Source organism: Pseudorasbora parva, chromosome 6, assembly GCF_024679245.1.
Source record: "Pseudorasbora parva isolate DD20220531a chromosome 6, ASM2467924v1, whole genome shotgun sequence".
NCBI lineage: Eukaryota > Metazoa > Chordata > Actinopteri > Cypriniformes > Gobionidae > Pseudorasbora > Pseudorasbora parva.
This window is the reverse complement of record NC_090177.1, coordinates 50,026,033-50,044,590: the sequence shown is the minus strand read 5'-3', so window position 1 is coordinate 50,044,590 and position 18,558 is coordinate 50,026,033. Positions and strand designations below refer to the sequence as shown.

General features: G+C 49.7%; 46 non-coding genes across 46 annotated transcripts; 38 read left to right on the top strand and 8 right to left on the bottom strand.

Moving 5' to 3' along the window:
- Positions 1-22: 22 nt before the first annotated feature.
- On the top strand, positions 23-109 carry trnay-gua (transfer RNA tyrosine (anticodon GUA)). Its single transcript is given in 2 exon segments — positions 23-59; positions 74-109. It is a non-coding gene; the product is annotated as a tRNA-Tyr (tRNA).
- A 406-nt stretch (positions 110-515) lies between these two features.
- Positions 516-602, top strand: trnay-gua (transfer RNA tyrosine (anticodon GUA)). The gene is given in 2 exon segments: positions 516-552; positions 567-602. It is a non-coding gene; the product is annotated as a tRNA-Tyr (tRNA).
- Positions 603-914: 312 nt separating this feature from the next.
- trnar-acg (transfer RNA arginine (anticodon ACG)) lies at positions 915-987 on the top strand. Its single transcript has one exon. It is a non-coding gene; the product is annotated as a tRNA-Arg (tRNA).
- A 425-nt stretch (positions 988-1,412) lies between these two features.
- On the top strand, positions 1,413-1,484 carry trnae-uuc (transfer RNA glutamic acid (anticodon UUC)). The gene has a single exon. It is a non-coding gene; the product is annotated as a tRNA-Glu (tRNA).
- Positions 1,485-1,607: 123 nt separating this feature from the next.
- On the top strand, positions 1,608-1,694 carry trnay-gua (transfer RNA tyrosine (anticodon GUA)). The gene is given in 2 exon segments: positions 1,608-1,644; positions 1,659-1,694. It is a non-coding gene; the product is annotated as a tRNA-Tyr (tRNA).
- A 406-nt stretch (positions 1,695-2,100) lies between these two features.
- On the top strand, positions 2,101-2,187 carry trnay-gua (transfer RNA tyrosine (anticodon GUA)). The gene is given in 2 exon segments: positions 2,101-2,137; positions 2,152-2,187. It is a non-coding gene; the product is annotated as a tRNA-Tyr (tRNA).
- Positions 2,188-2,593: 406 nt separating this feature from the next.
- trnay-gua (transfer RNA tyrosine (anticodon GUA)) lies at positions 2,594-2,680 on the top strand. Its single transcript is given in 2 exon segments — positions 2,594-2,630; positions 2,645-2,680. It is a non-coding gene; the product is annotated as a tRNA-Tyr (tRNA).
- Positions 2,681-2,992: 312 nt separating this feature from the next.
- On the top strand, positions 2,993-3,065 carry trnar-acg (transfer RNA arginine (anticodon ACG)). Its single transcript has one exon. It is a non-coding gene; the product is annotated as a tRNA-Arg (tRNA).
- Positions 3,066-3,490: 425 nt separating this feature from the next.
- Positions 3,491-3,562, top strand: trnae-uuc (transfer RNA glutamic acid (anticodon UUC)). Its single transcript has one exon. It is a non-coding gene; the product is annotated as a tRNA-Glu (tRNA).
- Positions 3,563-3,827: 265 nt separating this feature from the next.
- Positions 3,828-3,899, bottom strand: trnae-cuc (transfer RNA glutamic acid (anticodon CUC)). Its single transcript has one exon. It is a non-coding gene; the product is annotated as a tRNA-Glu (tRNA).
- Positions 3,900-4,179: 280 nt separating this feature from the next.
- Positions 4,180-4,266, top strand: trnay-gua (transfer RNA tyrosine (anticodon GUA)). The gene is given in 2 exon segments: positions 4,180-4,216; positions 4,231-4,266. It is a non-coding gene; the product is annotated as a tRNA-Tyr (tRNA).
- Positions 4,267-4,672: 406 nt separating this feature from the next.
- On the top strand, positions 4,673-4,759 carry trnay-gua (transfer RNA tyrosine (anticodon GUA)). The gene is given in 2 exon segments: positions 4,673-4,709; positions 4,724-4,759. It is a non-coding gene; the product is annotated as a tRNA-Tyr (tRNA).
- An 810-nt stretch (positions 4,760-5,569) lies between these two features.
- On the top strand, positions 5,570-5,641 carry trnae-uuc (transfer RNA glutamic acid (anticodon UUC)). The gene has a single exon. It is a non-coding gene; the product is annotated as a tRNA-Glu (tRNA).
- A 265-nt stretch (positions 5,642-5,906) lies between these two features.
- trnae-cuc (transfer RNA glutamic acid (anticodon CUC)) lies at positions 5,907-5,978 on the bottom strand. Its single transcript has one exon. It is a non-coding gene; the product is annotated as a tRNA-Glu (tRNA).
- Positions 5,979-6,258: 280 nt separating this feature from the next.
- On the top strand, positions 6,259-6,345 carry trnay-gua (transfer RNA tyrosine (anticodon GUA)). The gene is given in 2 exon segments: positions 6,259-6,295; positions 6,310-6,345. It is a non-coding gene; the product is annotated as a tRNA-Tyr (tRNA).
- Positions 6,346-6,657: 312 nt separating this feature from the next.
- trnar-acg (transfer RNA arginine (anticodon ACG)) lies at positions 6,658-6,730 on the top strand. The gene has a single exon. It is a non-coding gene; the product is annotated as a tRNA-Arg (tRNA).
- A 425-nt stretch (positions 6,731-7,155) lies between these two features.
- Positions 7,156-7,227, top strand: trnae-uuc (transfer RNA glutamic acid (anticodon UUC)). The gene has a single exon. It is a non-coding gene; the product is annotated as a tRNA-Glu (tRNA).
- Positions 7,228-7,350: 123 nt separating this feature from the next.
- trnay-gua (transfer RNA tyrosine (anticodon GUA)) lies at positions 7,351-7,437 on the top strand. Its single transcript is given in 2 exon segments — positions 7,351-7,387; positions 7,402-7,437. It is a non-coding gene; the product is annotated as a tRNA-Tyr (tRNA).
- A 54-nt stretch (positions 7,438-7,491) lies between these two features.
- On the bottom strand, positions 7,492-7,563 carry trnae-cuc (transfer RNA glutamic acid (anticodon CUC)). The gene has a single exon. It is a non-coding gene; the product is annotated as a tRNA-Glu (tRNA).
- Positions 7,564-7,843: 280 nt separating this feature from the next.
- On the top strand, positions 7,844-7,930 carry trnay-gua (transfer RNA tyrosine (anticodon GUA)). Its single transcript is given in 2 exon segments — positions 7,844-7,880; positions 7,895-7,930. It is a non-coding gene; the product is annotated as a tRNA-Tyr (tRNA).
- A 406-nt stretch (positions 7,931-8,336) lies between these two features.
- On the top strand, positions 8,337-8,423 carry trnay-gua (transfer RNA tyrosine (anticodon GUA)). The gene is given in 2 exon segments: positions 8,337-8,373; positions 8,388-8,423. It is a non-coding gene; the product is annotated as a tRNA-Tyr (tRNA).
- A 312-nt stretch (positions 8,424-8,735) lies between these two features.
- On the top strand, positions 8,736-8,808 carry trnar-acg (transfer RNA arginine (anticodon ACG)). The gene has a single exon. It is a non-coding gene; the product is annotated as a tRNA-Arg (tRNA).
- Positions 8,809-9,233: 425 nt separating this feature from the next.
- Positions 9,234-9,305, top strand: trnae-uuc (transfer RNA glutamic acid (anticodon UUC)). The gene has a single exon. It is a non-coding gene; the product is annotated as a tRNA-Glu (tRNA).
- Positions 9,306-9,428: 123 nt separating this feature from the next.
- trnay-gua (transfer RNA tyrosine (anticodon GUA)) lies at positions 9,429-9,515 on the top strand. Its single transcript is given in 2 exon segments — positions 9,429-9,465; positions 9,480-9,515. It is a non-coding gene; the product is annotated as a tRNA-Tyr (tRNA).
- Positions 9,516-9,569: 54 nt separating this feature from the next.
- trnae-cuc (transfer RNA glutamic acid (anticodon CUC)) lies at positions 9,570-9,641 on the bottom strand. Its single transcript has one exon. It is a non-coding gene; the product is annotated as a tRNA-Glu (tRNA).
- Positions 9,642-9,921: 280 nt separating this feature from the next.
- On the top strand, positions 9,922-10,008 carry trnay-gua (transfer RNA tyrosine (anticodon GUA)). The gene is given in 2 exon segments: positions 9,922-9,958; positions 9,973-10,008. It is a non-coding gene; the product is annotated as a tRNA-Tyr (tRNA).
- A 406-nt stretch (positions 10,009-10,414) lies between these two features.
- On the top strand, positions 10,415-10,501 carry trnay-gua (transfer RNA tyrosine (anticodon GUA)). Its single transcript is given in 2 exon segments — positions 10,415-10,451; positions 10,466-10,501. It is a non-coding gene; the product is annotated as a tRNA-Tyr (tRNA).
- A 312-nt stretch (positions 10,502-10,813) lies between these two features.
- On the top strand, positions 10,814-10,886 carry trnar-acg (transfer RNA arginine (anticodon ACG)). Its single transcript has one exon. It is a non-coding gene; the product is annotated as a tRNA-Arg (tRNA).
- A 425-nt stretch (positions 10,887-11,311) lies between these two features.
- On the top strand, positions 11,312-11,383 carry trnae-uuc (transfer RNA glutamic acid (anticodon UUC)). The gene has a single exon. It is a non-coding gene; the product is annotated as a tRNA-Glu (tRNA).
- A 265-nt stretch (positions 11,384-11,648) lies between these two features.
- Positions 11,649-11,720, bottom strand: trnae-cuc (transfer RNA glutamic acid (anticodon CUC)). Its single transcript has one exon. It is a non-coding gene; the product is annotated as a tRNA-Glu (tRNA).
- A 280-nt stretch (positions 11,721-12,000) lies between these two features.
- Positions 12,001-12,087, top strand: trnay-gua (transfer RNA tyrosine (anticodon GUA)). Its single transcript is given in 2 exon segments — positions 12,001-12,037; positions 12,052-12,087. It is a non-coding gene; the product is annotated as a tRNA-Tyr (tRNA).
- A 406-nt stretch (positions 12,088-12,493) lies between these two features.
- On the top strand, positions 12,494-12,580 carry trnay-gua (transfer RNA tyrosine (anticodon GUA)). The gene is given in 2 exon segments: positions 12,494-12,530; positions 12,545-12,580. It is a non-coding gene; the product is annotated as a tRNA-Tyr (tRNA).
- Positions 12,581-12,892: 312 nt separating this feature from the next.
- Positions 12,893-12,965, top strand: trnar-acg (transfer RNA arginine (anticodon ACG)). The gene has a single exon. It is a non-coding gene; the product is annotated as a tRNA-Arg (tRNA).
- Positions 12,966-13,390: 425 nt separating this feature from the next.
- Positions 13,391-13,462, top strand: trnae-uuc (transfer RNA glutamic acid (anticodon UUC)). The gene has a single exon. It is a non-coding gene; the product is annotated as a tRNA-Glu (tRNA).
- A 123-nt stretch (positions 13,463-13,585) lies between these two features.
- On the top strand, positions 13,586-13,672 carry trnay-gua (transfer RNA tyrosine (anticodon GUA)). The gene is given in 2 exon segments: positions 13,586-13,622; positions 13,637-13,672. It is a non-coding gene; the product is annotated as a tRNA-Tyr (tRNA).
- A 54-nt stretch (positions 13,673-13,726) lies between these two features.
- On the bottom strand, positions 13,727-13,798 carry trnae-cuc (transfer RNA glutamic acid (anticodon CUC)). The gene has a single exon. It is a non-coding gene; the product is annotated as a tRNA-Glu (tRNA).
- A 773-nt stretch (positions 13,799-14,571) lies between these two features.
- On the top strand, positions 14,572-14,658 carry trnay-gua (transfer RNA tyrosine (anticodon GUA)). Its single transcript is given in 2 exon segments — positions 14,572-14,608; positions 14,623-14,658. It is a non-coding gene; the product is annotated as a tRNA-Tyr (tRNA).
- Positions 14,659-14,970: 312 nt separating this feature from the next.
- Positions 14,971-15,043, top strand: trnar-acg (transfer RNA arginine (anticodon ACG)). Its single transcript has one exon. It is a non-coding gene; the product is annotated as a tRNA-Arg (tRNA).
- Positions 15,044-15,468: 425 nt separating this feature from the next.
- trnae-uuc (transfer RNA glutamic acid (anticodon UUC)) lies at positions 15,469-15,540 on the top strand. The gene has a single exon. It is a non-coding gene; the product is annotated as a tRNA-Glu (tRNA).
- A 123-nt stretch (positions 15,541-15,663) lies between these two features.
- trnay-gua (transfer RNA tyrosine (anticodon GUA)) lies at positions 15,664-15,750 on the top strand. The gene is given in 2 exon segments: positions 15,664-15,700; positions 15,715-15,750. It is a non-coding gene; the product is annotated as a tRNA-Tyr (tRNA).
- A 54-nt stretch (positions 15,751-15,804) lies between these two features.
- Positions 15,805-15,876, bottom strand: trnae-cuc (transfer RNA glutamic acid (anticodon CUC)). Its single transcript has one exon. It is a non-coding gene; the product is annotated as a tRNA-Glu (tRNA).
- A 773-nt stretch (positions 15,877-16,649) lies between these two features.
- Positions 16,650-16,736, top strand: trnay-gua (transfer RNA tyrosine (anticodon GUA)). The gene is given in 2 exon segments: positions 16,650-16,686; positions 16,701-16,736. It is a non-coding gene; the product is annotated as a tRNA-Tyr (tRNA).
- Positions 16,737-17,048: 312 nt separating this feature from the next.
- trnar-acg (transfer RNA arginine (anticodon ACG)) lies at positions 17,049-17,121 on the top strand. The gene has a single exon. It is a non-coding gene; the product is annotated as a tRNA-Arg (tRNA).
- Positions 17,122-17,741: 620 nt separating this feature from the next.
- trnay-gua (transfer RNA tyrosine (anticodon GUA)) lies at positions 17,742-17,828 on the top strand. The gene is given in 2 exon segments: positions 17,742-17,778; positions 17,793-17,828. It is a non-coding gene; the product is annotated as a tRNA-Tyr (tRNA).
- A 54-nt stretch (positions 17,829-17,882) lies between these two features.
- Positions 17,883-17,954, bottom strand: trnae-cuc (transfer RNA glutamic acid (anticodon CUC)). The gene has a single exon. It is a non-coding gene; the product is annotated as a tRNA-Glu (tRNA).
- A 280-nt stretch (positions 17,955-18,234) lies between these two features.
- On the top strand, positions 18,235-18,321 carry trnay-gua (transfer RNA tyrosine (anticodon GUA)). Its single transcript is given in 2 exon segments — positions 18,235-18,271; positions 18,286-18,321. It is a non-coding gene; the product is annotated as a tRNA-Tyr (tRNA).
- Positions 18,322-18,558: the final 237 nt, after the last annotated feature.

Below are 18,558 nucleotides of genomic sequence, written 5' to 3'. Positions count from 1 at the left end.
GCTTTCGTTCGTAATCTCTGTGCCTTCGATAGCTCAGCTGGTAGAGCGGAGGACTGTAGGTGAAAGGTTGGCAATCCTTAGGTCGCTGGTTCGACTCCGGCTCGAAGGAGGTCCCTTTTCACATGCAAACCCTTTCTTGGCTAAGTTGCAAGGCAAAAGCATGTTCCCTGACCGGGAATCAAATCCGGGCCGCGGCGGTGAGAGCGCCGAATCCTAACCACTAGACCACCAGGGAAGGACTTTTCGATGAGCCTTCTAAATCCTGACTGTGGGCCTCTACCGTGTTTTGCTGCAACTTCTCAAGCTAGACCACTAAGGCTAGCCTTTTTGTCCTGGAGAGAGTCTCTGACTCTGGATCACAGTTCTTCCACTGAGAAACAGTCCAGTCAATTACCAACAAGACGTGTAAACACCTGCAAGGCGCCAGACCGGTGGGCCAGTGGCCTAATGGAAAACGCGTCTGACTATGGATCAGAAATTTCTGATAGGTTGAGCTTTCGTTCGTAATCTCTGTGCCTTCGATAGCTCAGCTGGTAGAGCGGAGGACTGTAGGTGAAAGGTTGGCAATCCTTAGGTCGCTGGTTCGACTCCGGCTCGAAGGAGGTCCCTTTTCACATGCAAACCCTTTCTTGGCTAAGTTGCAAGGCAAAAGCATGTTCCCTGACCGGGAATCAAATCCGGGCCACGGCGGTGAGAGCGCCGAATCCTAACCACTAGACCACCAGGGAAGGACTTTCTTATTCGCCTCCTAAATCCTGGCTGTTGGCCTCTACCAGATTTTGCTGCAACTTCTAAGGCTAGCCTTTTCCTCCTGGAGAGAATCTCTTACTCTGGATCACAGTTCTTCCACTGAGAAGCTGTTCAGTCAAACACCAACAAGACGCGTATAAACACCAGCAAGTCGTTCCTAAAGTGGGCCAGTGGCGCAATGGATAACGCGTCTGACTACGGATCAGAAGATTCTAGGTTCGACTCCTGGCTGGCTCGAACGATTGTTTTTGCTTTGCTTTCAGCCTTTAATTATTAAATTGATTTATGTTTCTTATAAATTGACAGTCCAACCATAGGCTGTTTTGTCTGCGAGATAGCGCTTACCATTCATTACCGTGCGTGTTTTCAAATGCATCGCATAAGTACTGTCACAGGGACCTTGCTTTAATGAGCAGTTTTAAGTATCTATTATGTGATCACAAGAATGGGATAAAGTTTCACCCCCTGGGTGAAACAAATGACAGCTTCTTCCATTGAGTCTGTTAAAACTGAATTCGGTATACAATGCCTTCGGATCATACCCATATTTTTAAAGGGGACGATCACACACTGAAAGCCAAAGGGCTCAACAGAACCCTGCCCTTGTACGTACCACATGGATGAAAAACACCCCCACAAGCCTGCTTGATAGGTGCAGGAATTCCCATATGGTCTAGTGGTCAGGATTCCTGGTTTTCACCCAGGCGGCCCGGGTTCGACTCCCGGTATGGGAAGTTGTGATTGTTTTGGCTTCCCTTACTGAACAGCCAGCGCTTCGGTCTGCGGCAAAAGCACTTTTAGCCAGCAGTGGAGCTGCAGCAACCTGATAGGTTGAGGTTCTGTTGCTCACCTGCGTGCCTTCGATAGCTCAGCTGGTAGAGCGGAGGACTGTAGGTGGAAGGTTGGAAATCCTTAGGTCGCTGGTTCGACTCCGGCTCGAAGGAGGTCCCTTTTCACATGCAAACCCTTTCTTGGCTAAGTTGCAAGGCAAAAGCATGTTCCCTGACCGGGAATCAAATCCGGGCCGCGGCGGTGAGAGCGCCGAATCCTAACCACTAGACCACCAGGGAAGGACTTTTCGATGAGCCTTCTAAATCCTGACTGTGGGCCTCTACCGTGTTTTGCTGCAACTTCTCAAGCTAGACCACTAAGGCTAGCCTTTTTGTCCTGGAGAGAGTCTCTGACTCTGGATCACAGTTCTTCCACTGAGAAACAGTCCAGTCAATTACCAACAAGACGTGTAAACACCTGCAAGGCGCCAGACCGGTGGGCCAGTGGCCTAATGGAAAACGCGTCTGACTATGGATCAGAAATTTCTGATAGGTTGAGCTTTCGTTCGTAATCTCTGTGCCTTCGATAGCTCAGCTGGTAGAGCGGAGGACTGTAGGTGAAAGGTTGGCAATCCTTAGGTCGCTGGTTCGACTCCGGCTCGAAGGAGGTCCCTTTTCACATGCAAACCCTTTCTTGGCTAAGTTGCAAGGCAAAAGCATGTTCCCTGACCGGGAATCAAATCCGGGCCGCGGCGGTGAGAGCGCCGAATCCTAACCACTAGACCACCAGGGAAGGACTTTTCGATGAGCCTTCTAAATCCTGACTGTGGGCCTCTACCGTGTTTTGCTGCAACTTCTCAAGCTAGACCGCTAAGGCTAGCCTTTTTGTCCTGGAGAGAGTCTCTGACTCTGGATCACAGTTCTTCCACTGAGAAACAGTCCAGTCAATTACCAACAAGACGTGTAAACTCCTGCAAGGCGCCAGACCGGTGGGCCAGTGGCCTAATGGAAAACGCGTCTGACTATGGATCAGAAATTTCTGATAGGTTGAGCTTTCGTTCGTAATCTCTGTGCCTTCGATAGCTCAGCTGGTAGAGCGGAGGACTGTAGGTGAAAGGTTGGCAATCCTTAGGTCGCTGGTTCGACTCCGGCTCGAAGGAGGTCCCTTTTCACATGCAAACCCGTTCTTGGCTAAGTTGCAAGGCAAAAGCATGTTCCCTGACCGGGAATCAAATCCGGGCCGCGGCGGTGAGAGCGCCGAATCCTAACCACTAGACCACCAGGGAAGGACTTTCTTATTCGCCTCCTAAATCCTGGCTGTTGGCCTCTACCAGATTTTGCTGCAACTTCTAAGGCTAGCCTTTTCCTCCTGGAGAGAATCTCTTACTCTGGATCACAGTTCTTCCACTGAGAAGCTGTTCAGTCAAACACCAACAAGACGCGTATAAACACCAGCAAGTCGTTCCTACAGTGGGCCAGTGGCGCAATGGATAACGCGTCTGACTACGGATCAGAAGATTCTAGGTTCGACTCCTGGCTGGCTCGAACGATTGTTTTTGCTTTGCTTTCAGCCTTTAATTATTAAATTGATTTATGTTTCTTATAAATTGACAGTCCAACCATAGGCTGTTTTGTCTGCGAGATAGCGCTTACCATTCATTACCGTGCGTGTTTTCAAATGCATCGCAGAAGTACTGTCACAGGGACCTTGCTTTAATGAGCAGTTTTAAGTATCTATTATGTGATCACAAGAATGGGATAAAGTTTCACCCCCTGGGCGAAACAAATGACAGCTTCTTCCATTGAGTCTGTTAAAACTGAATTCGGTAAACAATGCCTTCGGATCATACCCATATTTTTAAAGGGGACGATCACACACTGAAAGCCAAAGGGCTCAACAGAACCCTGCCCTTGTACGTACCACATGGATGAAAAACACCCCCACAAGCCTGCTTGATAGGTGCAGGAATTCCCATATGGTCTAGCGGTCAGGATTCCTGGTTTTCACCCAGGCGGCCCGGGTTCGACTCCCGGTATGGGAAGTTGTGATTGTTTTGGCTTCCCTTACTGAACAGCCAGCGCTTCGGTCTGCGGCAAAAGCACTTTTAGCCGGCAGTGGAGCTGCAGCAACCTGATAGGTTGAGGTTCCTTATGCTCTTCTGCGTGCCTTTGATAGCTCAGCTGGTAGAGCGGAGGACTGTAGGTGGAAGGTTGGAAATCCTTAGGTCGCTGGTTCGACTCCGGCTCGAAGGAGGTCATTTTTCACATGCAAACACTTTCTTGGCTGTGTTGGAGGGAAAAAGACTGTTCCCTGACCGGGAATCGAACCCGGGCCGCGGCGGTGAGAGCGCCGAATCCTAACCACTAGACCACCAGGGAAGGACTTTTCGATGAGCCTTCTAAATCCTGACTGTGGGCCTCTACCGTGTTTTGCTGCAACTTCTCAAGCTAGACCACTAAGGCTAGCCTTTTTGTCCTGGAGAGAGTCTCTGACTCTGGATCACAGTTCTTCCACTGAGAAACAGTCCAGTCAATTACCAACAAGACGTGTAAACACCTGCAAGGCGCCAGACCGGTGGGCCAGTGGCCTAATGGAAAACGCGTCTGACTATGGATCAGAAATTTATGATAGGTTGAGCTTTCGTTCGTAATCTCTGTGCCTTCGATAGCTCAGCTGGTAGAGCGGAGGACTGTAGGTGAAAGGTTGGCAATCCTTAGGTCGCTGGTTCGACTCCGGCTCGAAGGAGGTCCCTTTTCACATGCAAACCCTTTCTTGGCTAAGTTGCAAGGCAAAAGCATGTTCCCTGACCGGGAATCAAATCCGGGCCGCGGCGGTGAGAGCGCCGAATCCTAACCACTAGACCACCAGGGAAGGACTTTTCGATGAGCCTTCTAAATCCTGACTGTGGGCCTCTACCGTGTTTTGCTGCAACTTCTCAAGCTAGACCACTAAGGCTAGCCTTTTTGTCCTGGAGAGAGTCTCTGACTCTGGATCACAGTTCTTCCACTGAGAAACAGTCCAGTCAATTACCAACAAGACGTGTAAACACCTGCAAGGCGCCAGACCGGTGGGCCAGTGGCCTAATGGAAAACGCGTCTGACTATGGATCAGAAATTTCTGATAGGTTGAGCTTTCGTTCGTAATCTCTGTGCCTTCGATAGCTCAGCTGGTAGAGCGGAGGACTGTAGGTGAAAGGTTGGCAATCCTTAGGTCGCTGGTTCGACTCCGGCTCGAAGGAGGTCCCTTTTCACATGCAAACCCTTTCTTGGCTAAGTTGCAAGGCAAAAGCATGTTCCCTGACCGGGAATCAAATCCGGGCCGCGGCGGTGAGAGCGCCGAATCCTAACCACTAGACCACCAGGGAAGGACTTTCTTATTCGCCTCCTAAATCCTGGCTGTTGGCCTCTACCAGATTTTGCTGCAACTTCTAAGGCTAGCCTTTTCCTCCTGGAGAGAATCTCTTACTCTGGATCACAGTTCTTCCACTGAGAAGCTGTTCAGTCAAACACCAACAAGACGCGTATAAACACCAGCAAGTCGTTCCTACAGTGGGCCAGGGCCGCAATGGATAACGCGTCTGACTACGGATCAGAAGATTCTAGGTTCGACTCCTGGCTGGCTCGAACGATTGTTTTTGCTTTGCTTTCAGCCTTTAATTATTAAATTGATTTATGTTTCTTATAAATTGACAGTCCAACCATAGGCTGTTTTGTCTGCGAGATAGCGCTTACCATTCATTACCGTGCGTGTTTTCAAATGCATCGCAGAAGTACTGTCACAGGGACCTTGCTTTAATGAGCAGTTTTAAGTATCTATTATGTGATCACAAGAATGGGATAAAGTTTCACCCCCTGGGCGAAACAAATGACAGCTTCTTCCATTGAGTCTGTTAAAACTGAATTCGGTAAACAATGCCTTCGGATCATACCCATATTTTTAAAGGGGACGATCACACACTGAAAGCCAAAGGGCTCAACAGAACCCTGCCCTTGTACGTACCACATGGATGAAAAACACCCCCACAAGCCTGCTTGATAGGTGCAGGAATTCCCATATGGTCTAGCGGTCAGGATTCCTGGTTTTCACCCAGGCGGCCCGGGTTCGACTCCCGGTATGGGAAGTTGTGATTGTTTTGGCTTCCCTTACTGAACAGCCAGCGCTTCGGTCTGCGGCAAAAGCACTTTTAGCCGGCAGTGGAGCTGCAGCAACCTGATAGGTTGAGGTTCCTTATGCTCTTCTGCGTGCCTTTGATAGCTCAGCTGGTAGAGCGGAGGACTGTAGGTGGAAGGTTGGAAATCCTTAGGTCGCTGGTTCGACTCCGGCTCGAAGGAGGTCATTTTTCACATGCAAACACTTTCTTGGCTGTGTTGGAGGGAAAAAGACTGTTCCCTGACCGGGAATCGAACCCGGGCCGCGGCGGTGAGAGCGCCGAATCCTAACCACTAGACCACCAGGGAAGGACTTTTCGATGAGCCTTCTAAATCCTGACTGTGGGCCTCTACCGTGTTTTGCTGCAACTTCTCAAGCTAGACCACTAAGGCTAGCCTTTTTGTCCTGGAGAGAGTCTCTGACTCTGGATCACAGTTCTTCCACTGAGAAACAGTCCAGTCAATTACCAACAAGACGTGTAAACACCTGCAAGGCGCCAGACCGGTGGGCCAGTGGCCTAATGGAAAACGCGTCTGACTATGGATCAGAAATTTCTGATAGGTTGAGCTTTCGTTCGTAATCTCTGTGCCTTCGATAGCTCAGCTGGTAGAGCGGAGGACTGTAGGTGAAAGGTTGGCAATCCTTAGGTCGCTGGTTCGACTCCGGCTCGAAGGAGGTCCCTTTTCACATGCAAACCCTTTCTTGGCTAAGTTGCAAGGCAAAAGCATGTTCCCTGACCGGGAATCAAATCCGGGCCGCGGCGGTGAGAGCGCCGAATCCTAACCACTAGACCACCAGGGAAGGACTTTCTTATTCGCCTCCTAAATCCTGGCTGTTGGCCTCTACCAGATTTTGCTGCAACTTCTAAGGCTAGCCTTTTCCTCCTGGAGAGAATCTCTTACTCTGGATCACAGTTCTTCCACTGAGAAGCTGTTCAGTCAAACACCAACAAGACGCGTATAAACACCAGCAAGTCGTTCCTAAAGTGGGCCAGTGGCGCAATGGATAACGCGTCTGACTACGGATCAGAAGATTCTAGGTTCGACTCCTGGCTGGCTCGAACGATTGTTTTTGCTTTGCTTTCAGCCTTTAATTATTAAATTGATTTATGTTTCTTATAAATTGACAGTCCAACCATAGGCTGTTTTGTCTGCGAGATAGCGCTTACCATTCATTACCGTGCGTGTTTTCAAATGCATCGCATAAGTACTGTCACAGGGACCTTGCTTTAATGAGCAGTTTTAAGTATCTATTATGTGATCACAAGAATGGGATAAAGTTTCACCCCCTGGGCGAAACAAATGACAGCTTCTTCCATTGAGTCTGTTAAAACTGAATTCGGTAAACAATGCCTTCGGATCATACCCATATTTTTAAAGGGGACGATCACACACTGAAAGCCAAAGGGCTCAACAGAACCCTGCCCTTGTACGTACCACATGGATGAAAAACACCCCCACAAGCCTGCTTGATAGGTGCAGGAATTCCCATATGGTCTAGCGGTCAGGATTCCTGGTTTTCACCCAGGCGGCCCGGGTTCGACTCCCGGTATGGGAAGTTGTGATTGTTTTGGCTTCCCTTACTGAACAGCCAGCGCTTCGGTCTGCGGCAAAAGCACTTTTAGCCGGCAGTGGAGCTGCAGCAACCTGATAGGTTGAGGTTCTGTTGCTCACCTGCGTGCCTTCGATAGCTCAGCTGGTAGAGCGGAGGACTGTAGGTGGAAGGTTGGAAATCCTTAGGTCGCTGGTTCGACTCCGGCTCGAAGGAGGTCATTTTTCACATGCAAACACTTTCTTGGCTGTGTTGGAGGGAAAAAGACTGTTCCCTGACCGGGAATCGAACCCGGGCCGCGGCGGTGAGAGCGCCGAATCCTAACCACTAGACCACCAGGGAAGGACTTTTCGATGAGCCTTCTAAATCCTGACTGTGGGCCTCTACCGTGTTTTGCTGCAACTTCTCAAGCTAGACCACTAAGGCTAGCCTTTTTGTCCTGGAGAGAGTCTCTGACTCTGGATCACAGTTCTTCCACTGAGAAATAGTCCAGTCAATTACCAACAAGACGTGTAAACACCTGCAAGGCGCCAGACCGGTGGGCCAGTGGCCTAATGGAAAACGCGTCTGACTATGGATCAGAAATTTCTGATAGGTTGAGCTTTCGTTCGTAATCTCTGTGCCTTCGATAGCTCAGCTGGTAGAGCGGAGGACTGTAGGTGAAAGGTTGGCAATCCTTAGGTCGCTGGTTCGACTCCGGCTCGAAGGAGGTCCCTTTTCACATGCAAACCCTTTCTTGGCTAAGTTGCAAGGCAAAAGCATGTTCCCTGACCGGGAATCAAATCCGGGCCGCGGCGGTGAGAGCGCCGAATCCTAACCACTAGACCACCAGGGAAGGACTTTTCGATGAGCCTTCTAAATCCTGACTGTGGGCCTCTACCGTGTTTTGCTGCAACTTCTCAAGCTAGACCACTAAGGCTAGCCTTTTTGTCCTGGAGAGAGTCTCTGACTCTGGATCACAGTTCTTCCACTGAGAAACAGTCCAGTCAATTACCAACAAGACGTGTAAACACCTGCAAGGCGCCAGACCGGTGGGCCAGTGGCCTAATGGAAAACGCGTCTGACTATGGATCAGAAATTTCTGATAGGTTGAGCTTTCGTTCGTAATCTCTGTGCCTTCGATAGCTCAGCTGGTAGAGCGGAGGACTGTAGGTGAAAGGTTGGCAATCCTTAGGTCGCTGGTTCGACTCCGGCTCGAAGGAGGTCCCTTTTCACATGCAAACCCTTTCTTGGCTAAGTTGCAAGGCAAAAGCATGTTCCCTGACCGGGAATCAAATCCGGGCCGCGGCGGTGAGAGCGTCGAATCCTGACCACTAGACCACCAGGGAAGGACTTTCTTATTCGCCTCCTAAATCCTGGCTGTTGGCCTCTACCAGATTTTGCTGCAACTTCTAAGGCTAGCCTTTTCCTCCTGGAGAGAATCTCTTACTCTGGATCACAGTTCTTCCACTGAGAAGCTGTTCAGTCAAACACCAACAAGACGCGTATAAACACCAGCAAGTCGTTCCTAAAGTGGGCCAGTGGCGCAATGGATAACGCGTCTGACTACGGATCAGAAGATTCTAGGTTCGACTCCTGGCTGGCTCGAACGATTGTTTTTGCTTTGCTTTCAGCCTTTAATTATTAAATTGATTTATGTTTCTTATAAATTGACAGTCCAACCATAGGCTGTTTTGTCTGCGAGATAGCGCTTACCATTCATTACCGTGCGTGTTTTCAAATGCATCGCATAAGTACTGTCACAGGGACCTTGCTTTAATGAGCAGTTTTAAGTATCTATTATGTGATCACAAGAATGGGATAAAGTTTCACCCCCTGGGCGAAACAAATGACAGCTTCTTCCATTGAGTCTGTTAAAACTGAATTCGGTAAACAATGCCTTCGGATCATACCCATATTTTTAAAGGGGACGATCACACACTGAAAGCCAAAGGGCTCAACAGAACCCTGCCCTTGTACGTACCACATGGATGAAAAACACCCCCACAAGCCTGCTTGATAGGTGCAGGAATTCCCATATGGTCTAGCGGTCAGGATTCCTGGTTTTCACCCAGGCGGCCCGGGTTCGACTCCCGGTATGGGAAGTTGTGATTGTTTTGGCTTCCCTTACTGAACAGCCAGCGCTTCGGTCTGCGGCAAAAGCACTTTTAGCCGGCAGTGGAGCTGCAGCAACCTGATAGGTTGAGGTTCTGTTGCTCACCTGCGTGCCTTCGATAGCTCAGCTGGTAGAGCGGAGGACTGTAGGTGGAAGGTTGGAAATCCTTAGGTCGCTGGTTCGACTCCGGCTCGAAGGAGGTCATTTTTCACATGCAAACACTTTCTTGGCTGTGTTGGAGGGAAAAAGACTGTTCCCTGACCGGGAATCGAACCCGGGCCGCGGCGGTGAGAGCGCCGAATCCTAACCACTAGACCACCAGGGAAGGACTTTTCGATGAGCCTTCTAAATCCTGACTGTGGGCCTCTACCGTGTTTTGCTGCAACTTCTCAAGCTAGACCACTAAGGCTAGCCTTTTTGTCCTGGAGAGAGTCTCTGACTCTGGATCACAGTTCTTCCACTGAGAAACAGTCCAGTCAATTACCAACAAGACGTGTAAACACCTGCAAGGCGCCAGACCGGTGGGCCAGTGGCCTAATGGAAAACGCGTCTGACTATGGATCAGAAATTTCTGATAGGTTGAGCTTTCGTTCGTAATCTCTGTGCCTTCGATAGCTCAGCTGGTAGAGCGGAGGACTGTAGGTGAAAGGTTGGCAATCCTTAGGTCGCTGGTTCGACTCCGGCTCGAAGGAGGTCCCTTTTCACATGCAAACCCTTTCTTGGCTAAGTTGCAAGGCAAAAGCATGTTCCCTGACCGGGAATCAAATCCGGGCCGCGGCGGTGAGAGCGCCGAATCCTAACCACTAGACCACCAGGGAAGGACTTTTCGATGAGCCTTCTAAAGCCTGACTGTGGGCCTCTACCGTGTTTTGCTGCAACTTCTCAAGCTAGACCACTAAGGCTAGCCTTTTTGTCCTGGAGAGAGTCTCTGACTCTGGATCACAGTTCTTCCACTGAGAAACAGTCCAGTCAATTACCAACAAGACGTGTAAACACCTGCAAGGCGCCAGACCGGTTGGCCAGTGGCCTAATGGAAAACGCGTCTGACTATGGATCAGAAATTTCTGATAGGTTGAGCTTTCGTTCGTAATCTCTGTGCCTTCGATAGCTCAGCTGGTAGAGCGGAGGACTGTAGGTGAAAGGTTGGCAATCCTTAGGTCGCTGGTTCGACTCCGGCTCGAAGGAGGTCCCTTTTCACATGCAAACCCTTTCTTGGCTAAGTTGCAAGGCAAAAGCATGTTCCCTGACCGGGAATCAAATCCGGGCCGCGGCGGTGAGAGCGTCGAATCCTAACCACTAGACCACCAGGGAAGGACTTTCTTATTCGCCTCCTAAATCCTGGCTGTTGGCCTCTACCAGATTTTGCTGCAACTTCTAAGGCTAGCCTTTTCCTCCTGGAGAGAATCTCTTACTCTGGATCACAGTTCTTCCACTGAGAAGCTGTTCAGTCAAACACCAACAAGACGCGTATAAACACCAGCAAGTCGTTCCTACAGTGGGCCAGTGGCGCAATGGATAACGCGTCTGACTACGGATCAGAAGATTCTAGGTTCGACTCCTGGCTGGCTCGAACGATTGTTTTTGCTTTGCTTTCAGCCTTTAATTATTAAATTGATTTATGTTTCTTATAAATTGACAGTCCAACCATAGGCTGTTTTGTCTGCGAGATAGCGCTTACCATTCATTACCGTGCGTGTTTTCAAATGCATCGCAGAAGTACTGTCACAGGGACCTTGCTTTAATGAGCAGTTTTAAGTATCTATTATGTGATCACAAGAATGGGATAAAGTTTCACCCCCTGGGCGAAACAAATGACAGCTTCTTCCATTGAGTCTGTTAAAACTGAATTCGGTAAACAATGCCTTCGGATCATACCGATATTTTTAAAGGGGACGATCACACACTGAAAGCCAAAGGGCTCAACAGAACCCTGCCCTTGTACGTACCACATGGATGAAAAACACCCCCACAAGCCTGCTTGATAGGTGCAGGAATTCCCATATGGTCTAGCGGTCAGGATTCCTGGTTTTCACCCAGGCGGCCCGGGTTCGACTCCCGGTATGGGAAGTTGTGATTGTTTTGGCTTCCCTTACTGAACAGCCAGCGCTTCGGTCTGCGGCAAAAGCACTTTTAGCCGGCAGTGGAGCTGCAGCAACCTGATAGGTTGAGGTTCCTTATGCTCTTCTGCGTGCCTTTGATAGCTCAGCTGGTAGAGCGGAGGACTGTAGGTGGAAGGTTGGAAATCCTTAGGTCGCTGGTTCGACTCCGGCTCGAAGGAGGTCATTTTTCACATGCAAACACTTTCTTGGCTGTGTTGGAGGGAAAAAGACTGTTCCCTGACCGGGAATCGAACCCGGGCCGCGGCGGTGAGAGCGCCGAATCCTAACCACTAGACCACCAGGGAAGGACTTTTCGATGAGCCTTCTAAATCCTGACTGTGGGCCTCTACCGTGTTTTGCTGCAACTTCTCAAGCTAGACCACTAAGGCTAGCCTTTTTGTCCTGGAGAGAGTCTCTGACTCTGGATCACAGTTCTTCCACTGAGAAACAGTCCAGTCAATTACCAACAAGACGTGTAAACACCTGCAAGGCGCCAGACCGGTGGGCCAGTGGCCTAATGGAAAACGCGTCTGACTATGGATCAGAAATTTCTGATAGGTTGAGCTTTCGTTCGTAATCTCTGTGCCTTCGATAGCTCAGCTGGTAGAGCGGAGGACTGTAGGTGAAAGGTTGGCAATCCTTAGGTCGCTGGTTCGACTCCGGCTCGAAGGAGGTCCCTTTTCACATGCAAACCCTTTCTTGGCTAAGTTGCAAGGCAAAAGCATGTTCCCTGACCGGGAATCAAATCCGGGCCGCGGCGGTGAGAGCGCCGAATCCTAACCACTAGACCACCAGGGAAGGACTTTTCGATGAGCCTTCTAAATCCTGACTGTGGGCCTCTACCGTGTTTTGCTGCAACTTCTCAAGCTAGACCACTAAGGCTAGTCTTTTTGTCCTGGAGAGAGTCTCTGACTCTGGATCACAGTTCTTCCACTGAGAAACAGTCCAGTCAATTACCAACAAGACGTGTAAACACCTGCAAGGCGCCAGACCGGTGGGCCAGTGGCCTAATGGAAAACGCGTCTGACTATGGATCAGAAATTTCTGATAGGTTGAGCTTTCGTTCGTAATCTCTGTGCCTTCGATAGCTCAGCTGGTAGAGCGGAGGACTGTAGGTGAAAGGTTGGCAATCCTTAGGTCGCTGGTTCGACTCCGGCTCGAAGGAGGTCCCTTTTCACATGCAAACCCTTTCTTGGCTAAGTTTCAAGGCAAAAGCATGTTCCCTGACCGGGAATCAAATCCGGGCCGCGGCGGTGAGAGCGCCGAATCCTAACCACTAGACCACCAGGGAAGGACTTTCTTATTCGCCTCCTAAATCCTGGCTGTTGGCCTCTACCAGATTTTGCTGCAACTTCTAAGGCTAGCCTTTTCCTCCTGGAGAGAATCTCTTACTCTGGATCACAGTTCTTCCACTGAGAAGCTGTTCAGTCAAACACCAACAAGACGCGTATAAACACCAGCAAGTCGTTCCTAAAGTGGGCCAGTGGCGCAATGGATAACGCGTCTGACTACGGATCAGAAGATTCAAGGTTCGACTCCTGGCTGGCTCGAACGATTGTTTTTGCTTTGCTTTCAGCCTTTAATTATTAAATGGATTTATGTTTCTTATAAATTGACAGTCCAACCATAGGCTGTTTTGTCTGCGAGATAGCGCTTACCATTCATTACCGTGCGTGTTTTCAAATGCATCGCATAAGTACTGTCACAGGGACCTTGCTTTAATGAGCAGTTTTAAGTATCTATTATGTGATCACAAGAATGGGATAAAGTTTCACCCCCTGGGCGAAACAAATGACAGCTTCTTCCATTGAGTCTGTTAAAACTGAATTCGGTAAACAATGCCTTCGGATCATACCCATATTTTTAAAGGGGACGATCACACACTGAAAGCCAAAGGGCTCAACAGAACCCTGCCCTTGTACGTACCACATGGATGAAAAACACCCCCACAAGCCTGCTTGATAGGTGCAGGAATTCCCATATGGTCTAGCGGTCAGGATTCCTGGTTTTCACCCAGGCGGCCCGGGTTCGACTCCCGGTATGGGAAGTTGTGATTGTTTTGGCTTCCCTTACTGAACAGCCAGCGCTTCGGTCTGCGGCAAAAGCACTTTTAGCCGGCAGTGGAGCTGCAGCAACCTGATAGGTTGAGGTTCTGTTGCTCACCTGCGTGCCTTCGATAGCTCAGCTGGTAGAGCGGAGGACTGTAGGTGGAAGGTTGGAAATCCTTAGGTCGCTGGTTCGACTCCGGCTCGAAGGAGGTCATTTTTCACATGCAAACACTTTCTTGGCTGTGTTGGAGGGAAAAAGACTGTTCCCTGACCGGGAATCGAACCCGGGCCGCGGCGGTGAGAGCGCCGAATCCTAACCACTAGACCACCAGGGAAGGACTTTTCGATGAGCCTTCTAAATCCTGACTGTGGGCCTCTACCGTGTTTTGCTGCAACTTCTCAAGCTAGACCACTAAGGCTAGCCTTTTTGTCCTGGAGAGAGTCTCTGACTCTGGATCACAGTTCTTCCACTGAGAAACAGTCCAGTCAATTACCAACAAGACGTGTAAACACCTACAAGGCGCCAGACCGGTGGGCCAGTGGCCTAATGGAAAACGCGTCTGACTATGGATCAGAAATTTCTGATAGGTTGAGCTTTCGTTCGTAATCTCTGTGTCTTCGATAGCTCAGCTGGTAGAGCGGAGGACTGTAGGTGAAAGGTTGGCAATCCTTAGGTCGCTGGTTCGACTCCGGCTCGAAGGAGGTCCCTTTTCACATGCAAACCCTTTCTTGGCTAAGTTGCAAGGCAAAAGCATGTTCCCTGACCGGGAATCAAATCCGGGCCGCGGCGGTGAGAGCGCCGAATCCTAACCACTAGACCACCAGGGAAGGACTATTTGATGAGCCTTCTAAATCCTGACTGTGGGCCTCTACCGTGTTTTGCTGCAACTTCTCAAGCTAGACCACTAAGGCTAGCCTTTTTGTCCTGGAGAGAGTCTCTGACTCTGGATCACAGTTCTTCCACTGAGAAACAGTCCAGTCAATAACCAACAAGACGTGTAAACACCTGCAAGGCGCCAGACCGGTGGGCCAGTGGCCTAATGGAAAACGAGTCTGACTATGGATCAGAAATTTCTGATAGGTTGAGCTTTCGTTCGTAATCTCTGTGCCTTCGATAGCTCAGCTGGTAGAGCGGAGGACTGTAGGTGAAAGGTTGGCAATCCTTAGGTCGCTGGTTCGACTCCGGCTCGAAGGAGGTCCCTTTTCACATGCAAACCCTTTCTTGGCTAAGTTGCAAGGCAAAAGCATGTTCCCTGACCGGGAATCAAATCCGGGCCGCGGCGGTGAGAACGTCGAATCCTAACCACTAGACCACCAGGGAAGGACTTTCTTATTCGCCTCCTAAATCCTGGCTGTTGGCCTCTACCAGATTTTGCTGCAACTTCTAAGGCTAGCCTTTTCCTCCTGGAGAGAATCTCTTACTCTGGATCACAGTTCTTCCACTGAGAAGCTGTTCAGTCAAACACCAACAAGACGCGTATAAACACCAGCAAGTTGTTCCTAAAGTGGGCCAGTGGCGCAATGGATAACGCGTCTGACTACGGATCAGAAGATTCTAGGTTCGACTCCTGGCTGGCTCGAAAGATTGTTTTTGCTTTGCTTTCAGCCTTTAATTATTAAATTGATTTATGTTTCTTATAAATTGACAGTCCAACCATAGGCTGTTTTGTCTGCGAGATAGCGCTTACCATTCATTACCGTGCGTGTTTTCAAATGCATCGCATAAGTACTGTCACAGGGACCTTGCTTTAATGAGCAGTTTTAAGTATCTATTATGTGATCACAAGAATGGGATAAAGTTTCACCCCCTGGGCGAAACAAATGACAGCTTCTTCCATTGAGTCTGTTAAAACTGAATTCGGTAAACAATGCCTTCGGATCATACCCATATTTTTAAAGGGGACGATCACACACTGAAAGCCAAAGGGCTCAACAGAACCCTGCCCTTGTACGTACCACATGGATGAAAAACACCCCCACAAGCCTGCTTGATACATGCAGGAATTCCCATATGGTCTAGCGGTCAGGATTCCTGGTTTTCACCCAGGCGGCCCGGGTTCGACTCCCGGTATGGGAAGTTGTGATTGTTTTGGCTTCCCTTACTGAACAGCCAGCGCTTCGGTCTGCGGCAAAAGCACTTTTAGCCGGCAGTGGAGCTGCAGCAACCTGATAGGTTGAGGTTCTGTTGCTCACCTGCGTGCCTTCGATAGCTCAGCTGGTAGAGCGGAGGACTGTAGGTGGAAGGTTGGAAATCCTTAGGTCGCTGGTTCGACTCCGGCTCGAAGGAGGTCATTTTTCACATGCAAACACTTTCTTGGCTGTGTTGGAGGGAAAAAGACTGTTCCCTGACCGGGAATCGAACCCGGGCCGCGGCGGTGAGAGCGCCGAATCCTAACCACTAGACCACCAGGGAAGGACTTTTCGATGAGCCTTCTAAATCCTGACTGTGGGCCTCTACCGTGTTTTGCTGCAACTTCTCAAGCTAGACCACTAAGGCTAGCCTTTTTGTCCTGGAGAGAGTCTCTGACTCTGGATCACAGTTCTTCCACTGAGAAACAGTCCAGTCAATTACCAACAAGACGTGTAAACACCTGCAAGGCGCCAGACCGGTGGGCCAGTGGCCTAATGGAAAACGCGTCTGACTATGGATCAGAAATTTCTGATAGGTTGAGCTTTCGTTCGTAATCTCTGTGCCTTCAATAGCTCAGCTGGTAGAGCGGAGGACTGTAGGTAAAAGGTTGGCAATCCTTAGGTCGCTGGTTCGACTCCGGCTCGAAGGAGGTCCCTTTTCACATGCAAACCCTTTCTTGGCTAAGTTGCAAGGCAAAAGCATGTTCCCTGACCGGGAATCAAATCCGGGCCGCGGCGGTGAGAGCGCCGAATCCTAACCACTAGACCACCAGGGAAGGACTATTCGATGAGCCTTCTAAATCCTGACTGTGGGCCTCTACCGTGTTTTGCTGCAACTTCTCAAGCTAGACCACTAAGGCTAGCCTTTTTGTCCTGGAGAGAGTCTCTGACCCTGGATCACAGTTCTTCCACTGAGAAACAGTCCAGTCAATTACCAACAAGACGTGTAAACACCTGCAAGGCGCCAGACCGGTGGGCCAGTGGCCTAATGGAAAACGCGTCTGACTATGGATCAGAAATTTCTGATAGGTTGAGCTTTCGTTCGTAATCTCTGTGCCTTCGATAGCTCAGCTGGTAGAGCGGAGGACTGTAGGTGAAAGGTTGGCAATCCTTAGGTCGCTGGTTCGACTCCGGCTCGAAGGAGGTCCCTTTTCACATGCAAACCCTTTCTTGGCTAAGTTGCAAGGCAAAAGCATGTTCCCTGACCGGGAATCAAATCCGGGCCGCGGCGGTGAGAACGTCGAATCCTAACCACTAGACCACCAGGGAAGGACTTTCTTATTCGCCTCCTAAATCCTGGCTGTTGGCCTCTACCAGATTTTGCTGCAACTTCTAAGGCTAGCCTTTTCCTCCTGGAGAGAATCTCTTACTCTGGATCACAGTTCTTCCACTGAGAAGCTGTTCAGTCAAACACCAACAAGACGCGTATAAACACCAGCAAGTTGTTCCTAAAGTGGGCCAGTGGCGCAATGGATAACGCGTCTGACTACGGATCAGAAGATTCTAGGTTCGACTCCTGGCTGGCTCGAACGATTGTTTTTGCTTTGCTTTCAGCCTTTAATTATTAAATTGATTTATGTTTCTTATAAATTGACAGTCCAACCATAGGCTGTTTTGTCTGCGAGATAGCGCTTACCATTCATTACCGTGCGTGTTTTCAAATGCATCGCATAAGTACTGTCACAGGGACCTTGCTTTAATGAGCAGTTTTAAGTATCTATTATGTGATCACAAGAATGGGATAAAGTTTCACCCCCTGGGCGAAACAAATGACAGCTTCTTCCATTGAGTCTGTTAAAACTGAATTCGGTAAACAATGCCTTCGGATCATACCCATATTTTTAAAGGGGACGATCACACACTGAAAGCCAAAGGGCTCAACAGAACCCTGCCCTTGTACGTACCACATGGATGAAAAACACCCCCACAAGCCTGCTTGATAGGTGCAGGAATTCCCATATGGTCTAGCGGTCAGGATTCCTGGTTTTCACCCAGGCGGCCCAGGTTCGACTCCCGGTATGGGAAGTTGTGATTATTTTGGCTTCCCTTACTGAACAGCCAGCGCTTCGGTCTGCGGCAAAAGCACTTTTAGCCGGCAGTGGAGCTGCAGCAACCTGATAGGTTGAGGTTCTGTTGCTCACCTGCGTGCCTTCGATAGCTCAGCTGGTAGAGCGGAGGACTGTAGGTGGAAGGTTGGAAATCCTTAGGTCGCTGGTTCGACTCCGGCTCGAAGGAGGTCATTTTTCACATGCAAACACTTTCTTGGCTGTGTTGGAGGGAAAAAGACTGTTCCCTGACCGGGAATCGAACCCGGGCCGCGGCGGTGAGAGCGCCGAATCCTAACCACTAGACCACCAGGGAAGGACTTTTCGATGAGCCTTCTAAATCCTGACTGTGGGCCTCTACCGTGTTTTGCTGCAACTTCTCAAGCTAGACCACTAAGGCTAGCCTTTTTGTCCTGGAGAGAGTCTCTGACTCTGGATCACAGTTCTTCCACTGAGAAACAGTCCAGTCAATTACCAACAAGACGTGTAAACACCTGCAAGGCGCCAGACCGGTGGGCCAGTGGCCTAATGGAAAACGCGTCTGACTATGGATCAGAAATTTCTGATAGGTTGAGCTTTCGTTCGTAATCTCTGTGCCTTCGATAGCTCAGCTGGTAGAGCGGAGGACTGTAGGTGAAAGGTTGGCAATCCTTAGGTCGCTGGTTCGACTCCGGCTCGAAGGAGGTCCCTTTTCACATGCAAACCCTTTCTTGGCTAAGTTGCAAGGCAAAAGCATGTTCCCTGACCGGGAATCAAATCCGGGCCGCGGCGGTGAGAGCGCCGAATCCTAACCACTAGACCACCAGGGAAGGACTATTCGATGATCCTTCTAAATCCTGACTGTGGGCCTCTACCGTGTTTTGCTGCAACTTCTCAAGCTAGACCACTAAGGCTAGCCTTTTTGTCCTGGAGAGAGTCTC